This window comes from Capsicum annuum, chromosome 11, assembly GCF_002878395.1.
Source record: "Capsicum annuum cultivar UCD-10X-F1 chromosome 11, UCD10Xv1.1, whole genome shotgun sequence".
In the NCBI taxonomy this organism is placed as follows: domain Eukaryota; kingdom Viridiplantae; phylum Streptophyta; class Magnoliopsida; order Solanales; family Solanaceae; genus Capsicum; species Capsicum annuum.
The window spans coordinates 119,164,006-119,174,548 of record NC_061121.1 but is presented as its reverse complement, the minus strand read 5'-3'; positions in this window follow the sequence as shown (position 1 = coordinate 119,174,548).

The following is a 10,543-nucleotide window of genomic DNA, read 5'->3' as shown; positions in this document are numbered from 1 at the left end:
AAATCATATAACTTTGGAACATACTTGAAGGCATTTCATTCACGTTAGGAAAATATCTCATTTCAATCTTTAGGGAAAAATACTCATATAAAGGAAAAGTATTTTAGTTTTAAAGGAAAATATCTTATCTCAATGGAAAATACTTTAGTTTAGAGAGTTTTTCTTAACCGACATAAACCATGCGAGCTACATGGAGTCCAATTTTTCGTCCTCCTAAGGAAGAGACCTCATGTTGGAGAGATGAGTCATACTCTTGCCAAGGAGTATAACCTAGGTCCAGTGATCACTAAACAAACTCAGCCTCCAGCCCAATATCAACTCGACCTTAGGCCTAATAATTATCATAAACTCGACCTCAGGCCCAACCTATGGTGGCATGTAGTTTTGAATAAGAATCCATAGTAACTTACTTACTCAATGCTAAATACTACTCCTTTTAGATTATCTATGCTTATCTCGTAAAAATTCACTTTTAGAATAATCTCATGGTTTAATAAGAACCCAATAATCAAATCTGTAATCTCATGTAGTAGAGTGAATTTAAAAACTCAATGACTATTAGGTCAAAACATTTCTCAATAATCTCAGCATACTCAAATCATGGGTGCTTATAGCACAATAGTTCATAAAATCTCAAGTCTCAAGTAGGGCTTAGTAACCCATAATTCAATCTCAAGTTGGAACTCATCAAAAACATAATAGATAGCATAAAGATTTATAACTCATGTAGAATTCTGGAAATTTCAGCAATTTATCTCAAAATATCAACATACTCATATTCTTTAATGTTTCAAACATTTCAACCATTAACTTCTATAGGATTAAAACCACAAGGTATAGACCCATCTGTAATTTCTCAAGAAAATATGTGAAAATTATGCCATTAGACTCTCAATTCATGGGAAGCATCAAAATATTGTAATCCATAATAATGGGTGAAAAACCCTAATTCAAGTTTATGTAAATCTCATAAATCGCAAAAAATTATAGTTTAAATAAGCCTTTGGGCACAAGCCCTTGTTCAAAATCCCACATACCTTATATTATGAAATTGGATGAACAAGCTTGCTCTAAACTCTTCTTATTACTCTTGAGAGAGGGTTCTTGCCACCCTTGAACTTGGGCAAATCAAATCTCAAGTCAATTTGTTGAATCTATGGTGAGTTCTTGGATTTCTTGGAGAAGGGTTTTAGATTTGCTCTTGAGGGAGAAACCCTAGCCTTTGGATGTTTTAGGAGATAATGAGGCTATCAAGTTCGTTTGGAATATATATCTAAGGGTTAAAAAGGAAAAGACCCAAAAGCCCCTTTTAAAAAGGACTTAAAAATAATGAATGGGGGCTGCGACGATCCATCGCAAGTTCGACGGTCCATCGGGTCGTCCGTCGCATGTTGGCCAGAAATGGAACACACTGCTTCGATGAGACGGTTGGAGCGATGGTCCATCGCAAACCCAATGGTCCATCATCTTAGCCGTCGCACTTCGGCCAAAAAAGGGAGTTATTGCCTTGGTTTCAATGGGCCGAGCGATGGTCCATCGCAAACTCGATGGTTCGTCGGATCATCCGTTACACCTGGGCGGTTCCGATAACTCTCAGCAAAACGGCCATAACTTCTCACCCCGATACCAGATTTGGAGAAAAATTGGTATCGTTGGAAATCTAATTCAATTCTCTACATGAAAAAGAAAGTCAAATTTAAGAAAATTATATATGGTTTAAACACCAATCACTTGGCAAGTCACTTCTCAATCTTTTTGGGCTGAAGTTATACTTCACTTGACATGCTTTAAGGCTCAGACTATGAGGAAACTTTGTGGGGTCTTACAGTGTGGAATCTTGAGGAAGCTTCTCGGAAGGATAAAAGAAAAGGTTTAGCGAATTATTGATCTTTCTTTTGTATTAAGGTAGGTTAGGTTTATCCCTTATTAAATTGGGCTATGTCATAGTATAATTGTGATATCTTGGTTGATTTGGGATGGGTTTTAGGATGTGGTTATATGATATGCAAGACTTAGGATTAGTTGGATCTTTTATCTTATTTGAGACAATCATAGTGAATCCTTAGTTGTTTCCTTGAACCTTAATGGATTCTATTTACTGTCTTATGTCTAGCATGAGAATATTTAGAACTACTCTAGTTAGATGGGTGTGACCTTGTCACACATGCTTAGGTAAACATTGGCCTTAGTTGCTTACTCTAATGGGGTTGCTTTAGTTACAATGGACTTAGTGATAGAAGTTGAGTAGAATCTCTACCTTGGAGTTAGTTATGGCTTACAATAGATCTAAGAGTTGATTTAGATAGCTTAGTCCAGTTCGAGGTAGAAATGAACATAGAATGTATTTTAGGGATTTAAAAGTGCTCTCTTTACCCATCTTAAGCCAATATTGATATAATTCTCTTGAAACCCTTATACGTTTGTTAAATGCTTAGAGAATGCTCTTATGAGGCAAGTTTGAGGAACCCTTGGTACTTGTTGGTTATAATGAATGCTATTAAAAGTAATGTCTTAGAAATTGTGCCATGTATATGAGTTATTGGCTAAGCTCATGATGAGCCGCTATTTTGCTATTGTTTTGCTATTAATTATGCATCAAAAATATATTATTGAATGAGTCCTTGGCTAAGATATTGCCTAAGCCTTAAATTATGATATTCACCATGCTATGAGTAAGCTATAGATTGCCATGGATTAACTATTTCTTAAGTTATTGATAGACTATTTTTTGCTAATAATAAGTCATTGAGTATGCTACTAATGGGTCATTTCTCATGATATTTCTTATGATATTGACTATGCCAAGAATATATGCGAGAAATCATACTTGAAAACACTCCTTATAAAAGTTTTAGAAATAATGTCATGAATTTTGATTAGAAATCATGCTTAGTTATTTATGGGAAGTATTTTTCTAATTATACTTGAAATCATGAAACTTTCTTATATAATTGCTTATGTGATGGATGTTGCCACCAATTATGATTATGCACATATATTGATATTCGGCATGGTCAAAGAAGATAGTGAGGATATATTATACCCATCATGGATGGAGGATATTATAATAATGTGATGATACCCAGTAAGGCCAGGGGATGTTATGATGATAATGATACCCCGTAAGGCCGAAGGATGTTATGATGAGATGATGATACCCGGCAAGGTCAGAGATGTTGATTGTGATAATGTATACCCGACAAGGCTGTAGGATGATTAAATTGATGTGCCTACATGTACATATATCGGTTTGAGTCTGGCTAGCCCTATGTATGACAAATCACATGCTTATTTATATACTTATGTATAATTTGGGTATGTTGTTTATATTAAGGATTCGATTATAGCCCACTAGTGATAAATGCTCACAAGGTGGTATAGTTTATATTAGCATTAAATGAGGATTAGTGATGGATATTATTTATGTGACTAGTAATGACTAATGGATGATCAAACACCAGCAAAAATGATGAATAGTGCTATAAATGGCTAGTGATAATAATGGTTAATCTATAATGATGACTAGTGTTATCAATGATTTGTAGCCTTCATGATTAGTTGATAATAATGATTATATCAATGATGATAACTAGTTAATAAATGATGCCTAGTTGCCAAATATGGGTTAGATGGTAAATAATTGCTAGTTGATAACCCATGAATAGAGGTTATGTGGAAAATTGTTGTTAAATAATAACTAGAGGCTTTATGATGGATAGTAAGTAAAATGGATTAGTTAATAAGAGATGACTAGCTAGTAAATTGTAGTTAGTGTATACTAATACTAAGATTGCTAAATGATGGTAATAGTATGGGATATGGGCACTTTCTTAAAGTTGGTAATTAATGAAAGCTCAGTAAAATGACTGATTGATGTCATCGTGGGAAATGGTTGAACAATGATGAGGTTTGGGAACGTGTTGGTTAAATTCCTTTATTCTTCATTTGTGTGTATTCTCCAGTATGGGATGTTTTTATGAGTTCTTTACCTTATGCACCAGTTGGCGTATGGGAGCCAACTTTGTACTTACATTTGCATGTGTTGGTTCCTTATGACACGTTATAATTTTTAATTATCTATTTCTAATGCACGACAATATTGGCATGTGTTGACGCCATATGTTATATTGTTATTTCGATTTAATTACTCACTGTGTATAGTGAAGATAGAGATAATTTAGGTTAAATTCAGTAACTTGACTTATTTATGATTATCTTGCATTATATCATCTTTATATCATGATTTAGGTCATCCCGTCGATGATGCCTACTGAGTATCCATTTTTTTGGTACTTATACCGTACATCTGTACCTTTTTTGTGCAGATTTGAGTACTATCTATCTCCGCTGATCAATGTTCATGCAGAGTTGATCTTTTGGAGATAGGCTATGATCTTGGAGTTTCGACTCACCTATTTTCATCTATCTTATTGCTATTTAGTCTTTTGTATCGAAATAGATGTATTACCTATATTCTAAGTTTTTTGGGCGGTATTATTGACTTTAGATGCTCTTGTACTGTCTCTACCAAGTCATAGGATTGATATTCTTGTGTTGACTTATTTATCTATTTAGAAAACTTTGTGTATTTATAACTTGTGTTCGTTGAATTTGGCCTATGATGGGCATTCCTTACCGAATTAACCCATTGCATTAGCTCTGGGTTATGATAGTGGCTTAACTACTAGTGGAATTAGTAGGTCCCATCATGACTTGTAAATATGGTCGTAACAATGACATCTTTATCAAAGCTTAAGATAATAGGTATTATAAAGGATATTTCTTATGGTAGGTGTAAAATTGACAAATCTCATCAAAACTGGGGAGGCTTTGAAAGAAAGAAGCATGTCTAGGAGAGTCACAAAGCTTGTAGCCTAACATGAAACAAGTGAGGCAATTAAGGATGGAATAATAGGAGGAAATAAAAAGAAAGAAAGAGGATGTTGGAGTTGTAATGAATTTTCAAGAGCGAGGGCCAAGTGAGATTTACTTATACCATAATGCATCACTCCAAAGTCCTAAAACCCAATTGTTTTTATCCATTTCTTAACATTTTTATAAACACCCAACCAGCCTAATACCAATAAATTGCCACATACTATCAACCATCCCGTTGACAAACTCCATATAATTTAGCAACTCAGCTAAGACCATATTTAAACAACACACCTCAGCCTGAGAATTACGTCTAACTCTTTGAAAAGTTGAGAGCAGCAAGAGTGATCTAGCCAATCCCTTAGGGCAATATCAAACCTTGTCAAAGGGGCTTGATGAGACTAAACATTGTACATATCATTCTGGGGCTGTTAGACATGATGTCGATAGTTATTTTTCTCTAAAAAATAAAACTAAAATTTTGATAAAAGGAAATGTAATCCAGCTCAAGGGAGCTCCCTCCTCCTCCCCACCCCAAATGTGAACAATAATTCTTTTCCAAATCATGAAAATGTGCGCATGAATATGGTCACCACAAATGATGAGTGGATCCCTAAGGGAAATGTTATTCTAGGAAATAAGAAAAATTTTCTTCTGGGATATAAACTCACCCTAGAAAAAGCCTTGATGCATAACGGTGACATCTCTTTGCGTAATCCTATTCTTCTTCTACACAGTTGCTCTCAAATTCGCCTACTATCCAAATGCTAGAGGATTTTACTAAAATGACCTAATTAAAAGTGTTAAAAGTTTGTTCATTATTGAAGAAGATTTCAATTAGACACCGATCATCTGACATGTCAAACTAGAAGATGCCTCGAAATATTCGACCCTTTCTCAACCTCTCATTCATCGAGAGTCTTGGGAGATTAAGTTTCACTAGTGTTTGGAATAGCATAATTTATGAAAAATTAAGGCTTTAATCATGTAGAAGAAATTTATTTTTTTCTTTCTTTTTACGGCATAAATGCAAAATTTATGAATGTATTTTATTTTCTTTAAACTCTTTATTTTTATCTAATTACTCTTATTTCACTTTTTAGCATATAAAATAATAAACCTTTTAGTTTTATGATTATAACATGTGATATGGCAAAAGAGCAAAATATGAATTACCAACACAAAATCATGCAACTTGATAAACAAGCAAAAAAATTTGAATAATTTTTTAGGTAAAGCTGAAATGATGAATTTGAGTATGTCAAACTTGACAAGGGATATCAAGGTCAGTGCATGTCAAACATCATCAACAAAAGAGGCGTTAGCTAGATTATTAAGTAAATATGCAGATTTTTTGTAAGACCAAGTGATAAAGTATTTTGTGGTTCAGTTCAACCCTAATCAACAAGACATGGATGTTAAAATACGGTCAAAGCTTGTCCATTCAGGTACAATCAATAGCTATTATTTTTAGAAGTTTAAAATAGTTTACTTCTTTTATGTACTCTTTTGATGTATATGAACTATGTTTTACCTGATTCCCCTGGCGGGACACGAAGGCAACCTATATCAGCTTTAGTCATATTAGTAGAGATTTCTAAATTCCTCTTGGTATGGAATGTAAACTATGTTTTGACCTAATTTTCCTATCGAGATATGTAGGTAGCCTCATTTATTAGGTCACATTGTAAAATTAATTTTATTTTATTTGTATTTTACAATAAACTATGTATGACCTAAGTCCTATCTTAACAGGATACGTAGGAACCTTGTAGGTTCGATTATTTTTTGTCATTATTCATAGGGTGGAAATTGAGTCAACATATTGAAAAGGTCTCCAAATTTCACAAATTACATATTCCTCTATAAATTAATGCAGGAGTTGGTTAAAGCACGAAACTGGGGCAATTTTTATGAAAAATATTGACTAAGAACGCAAGCCAACACTAGAACATAGATATCGAGGCAAAGGATGTTCATATGCATGTCATAATATGAGATCTGACGTGAAATTTAAAAAGTGAATTATATTCAAATATAAATATGTATATATGTTATTTTTTAAAAGCTATTTATTTATTTTTTTCAAATTAATTTTTACTCATCTACCGAGTCTCGTACCTTGGGTGGAATCATGGGATCCAAAATGAGAAAACGGATAAGAGAGGAGTAGAGTTGAAAATATCAAGTTATCTTGAATTATCCTCCTCTCCCTAACTCATAAATTTTCATTTAATACAGGAAATTTTAAATAGACACAAAAATTAAGTTATTTTACTATTATTCATTCAACGAAGATTATATTTTGAAAGTGGTCACAATATTTGAACGAGCGGGAAAACATAAAGGAGTAGAGTTGACACCCTCAAATTTGAGTGGATCAACCTCCTCTTTTTTAACTCACAAAATTTCTTTGAATACAAGATAATTCAAAAAAGTATAGCAATTTGTTACAGCATTTGTAAGATGATTTGAATTTTTTTTGTTCATATCCATATAATGTCAATTACATTAATTTCATCTTAAATGATTTAGTTCTAGTCCAACACTAACTATGATCTTGCACTAATTTGCACTGGCCCTAATTATGATCCAGCACTAACTTTGCACTGGCCCTGACTATGATGCAGCGCTAGTTTTGCATCGACACTAGTTATGACCTGAAACTAGACACTAGCTATGACCTAAAACTAACTTTGCATCGTCTCTAAATATGATATATCACTAACTTTACATCACCCCTAGTTGAGATCTAGCACTAACTTTGCACTAGCCCTAATTGTGATCTAGCACTAATTTGCACTGGTGCTAATTGAGATTTAGCATTAATTTGAACCGACACCGACTGTAATCTAGCACTAATTGGAATTGCTCCTAATTAAGATTTAGCACTATCACTTACATATTCTTAGGACTAATTTTGTTCTAGTAGTGATTCTACAAAAAATGATTTAGCACTAACCTTGCTCTAACAGTAAGCTTATCTTGAATGATTTTTCATTAATTTTTGAATTTACATTACTCTAATTTCAATTAATTTCATGTTCATATTACGTATTAACTACGTCTATACCTTCGTGTCTATTATATTATTAACAAATACATTCTAGATTTTGCAAAGTTCTAGCAGAAAACATGGCAAAGCAAAAGGATGTGAAGCATAGCACAATGAGGAACACCTTCTTAGTAATGAATTGGGGAAATTTGTTGAAAAAGTTGAACTTTTCAACAAATGTCAAAGCTCAACCTCAAACTTCTCTTGAATATTCTCTCAAATAGTCAACTTTGATAATTCGATGATTAACACAACCATTCATGTTCTAAATTCGAGTATGCTTCCTCAATCATAATATCCAATGTCATCATAATTTGGCACTGGAAAAATATTTATAAACTCACATCTCCTTATTTCCTAACTTATAAGTACTATAAGTCTTGAATGACATAGAGTTTAATTCTTGCGGAACCCAAGATATGTAGATAACTCAAAAGTAAAGTTCGATCAGAATTTTCAAAACATTTTTATGATCCTTGCAAGATCTTCTACTTGATAACATTTTTCAACACCCCCATTGTCTTAAACCCTTTTAAATTCATATTTATGAACATGTAAAAAAATTGCTACTATGTCAAATCTTGAGTGGTTTTTGTCCTCTTACTATTTAATATGTGATAGTTAAGTGTTCATCAAAATGACTATGTGAATACTATGTTTCATTCATTGATTAGAAATTAGTTTCATAACATTCACTGTCACTGCGATTAATGTTCAAAAATTGAAATTCATAGTCATTTCCTTTTTACTCTTCCTATTTTCCAATGGGTTTGTTCTTGCTATACTTAATGATCCAGATTTGTCACGTTTTAAGTTTGTATTTTAAAGAGATTTCAAGACATTAGCTTAGTTGTTTTCTTTTAGGTTTTATCATTTGGAAGAAATTGCATATTAGTCAGATGTTAGGATCACATTATTTAGCCTTTCAATTATATATTCACACCAAGTCCTAGTTTAATCAAATTATATATTTGAGCTTTTAAATACACTGGGTGAAAAAAAATCCTTACGATCTATTTCTAAAAACTTCCAAAAGGGCGTGTCAAAGTATTATTCTTTAGTTTTTTCTCATAGTCTTTGTAATTCTTCTATATTAATTTGGAGGTATTCTAAATATTCTATATCTTTTGCTCTAAAATATTCAATTAAGTTTTCTTTTATAGTCTATCATTTTATCCTAAAGTAGTCGTGATACTACAAATTTCTTTGTAATAATTTATTCTAATTGTACTATATCTAATATTAAATTCTAGGTTATCTATTTCATTAATTATCTTGTCTTTTTCTTCTATGAATAATTCTATGTCTAAATCATATTCTAAACTGTCTTTTAATTCTAGTTGTTTTATGGTTTTATTTATTCAAATTAATCCTTCTTTTAATTGTTCTCTTCCTTTTCTAAGCTGGTTTCTATAATTAATTTCTTCGTATAGCCAACTTTGTTTTTCTCTAACTCTTTGAATATATTCTAGCATTTCTTAATCTGTATAATATCCATCTGAATAATTATCTAGGTAGTAATAGTGATTGTCATCACTTAAGTATATTTCTCCTAACTCGTTTTCTATCTGATTTATATCTAACTCTTCATCTTCAATGTTAAATATTTTTTTCCATATTATTTTCTTTACGTCTATAATTTCTATATCTCTAAGTATGTATAAAACTAGTACTTCAAAATTACCTATCATTTAGGTGGGTTAATTAAATGCATTTTCATAATTTTCTTTAGTTGTTTGTTTTAATCTTATTAATTCTTCTATATTTTTATTAAGGTATTCTATATATTTTATATCTTTGGTTCTCATATATTCTTCTAAATTTGTTTTCATTAGTTTTTCTATTAATTGTATATTTTTTATATCCATTTTCCACTATTGTAAGTATACATAATTTATCATAACTGATGTGTAGGTTTAGTATGTAGGTATTTGTAAGAGTAGTTAGGTAGGTGTGGTATATAATTTATTCTAGTCATAAAATATCTATCAAATATTTTTTCTAATATGATTTTTCTTATATCTACAATATCTATATCCTTAAGTACATACAAAACAAGTATTTTAAATTTATCTACCATTTTGTCAGATAAATAAGTATTCATTTTTCATATGATGCTTTTTCAAAATATTCCCTTCAATCATACATAACAAAATATGATCATTTTAGATTACTCTATACTAGATTATTCTTAAATAACATATTCTTTGGTCACTATTAGCATGGTAATCTGGATACTTTTACCTTAAACAACGCCTCTACTCTAGCTACTCCCCTATCACGGCTTTCTTGCTTCACCGGTTTCACCTATAGGATGACATAGTTCTTAGAAATTTTTCTCCTTTTCCACTTTGCTAATAAACTTCCTAACATGCTATTTTTTTAGTAATTCTACTATAAAGCAACTAACATTAACTTATTTTATCATATCATGATTGTCAGGATTTTATGAATTTAGCTATTCATAATCATCAATAAATATACCTGTTCTGGTAGGTTTGATAATTCTGGGCTTTGTTCATCCATAGCTTTTGCTTAGAAATATATCTATTTTTATTAAATATTCAAAAGTTTGTTGTGAAAAAAGAGTGTTTGCTTCAACGCATAAAGGCT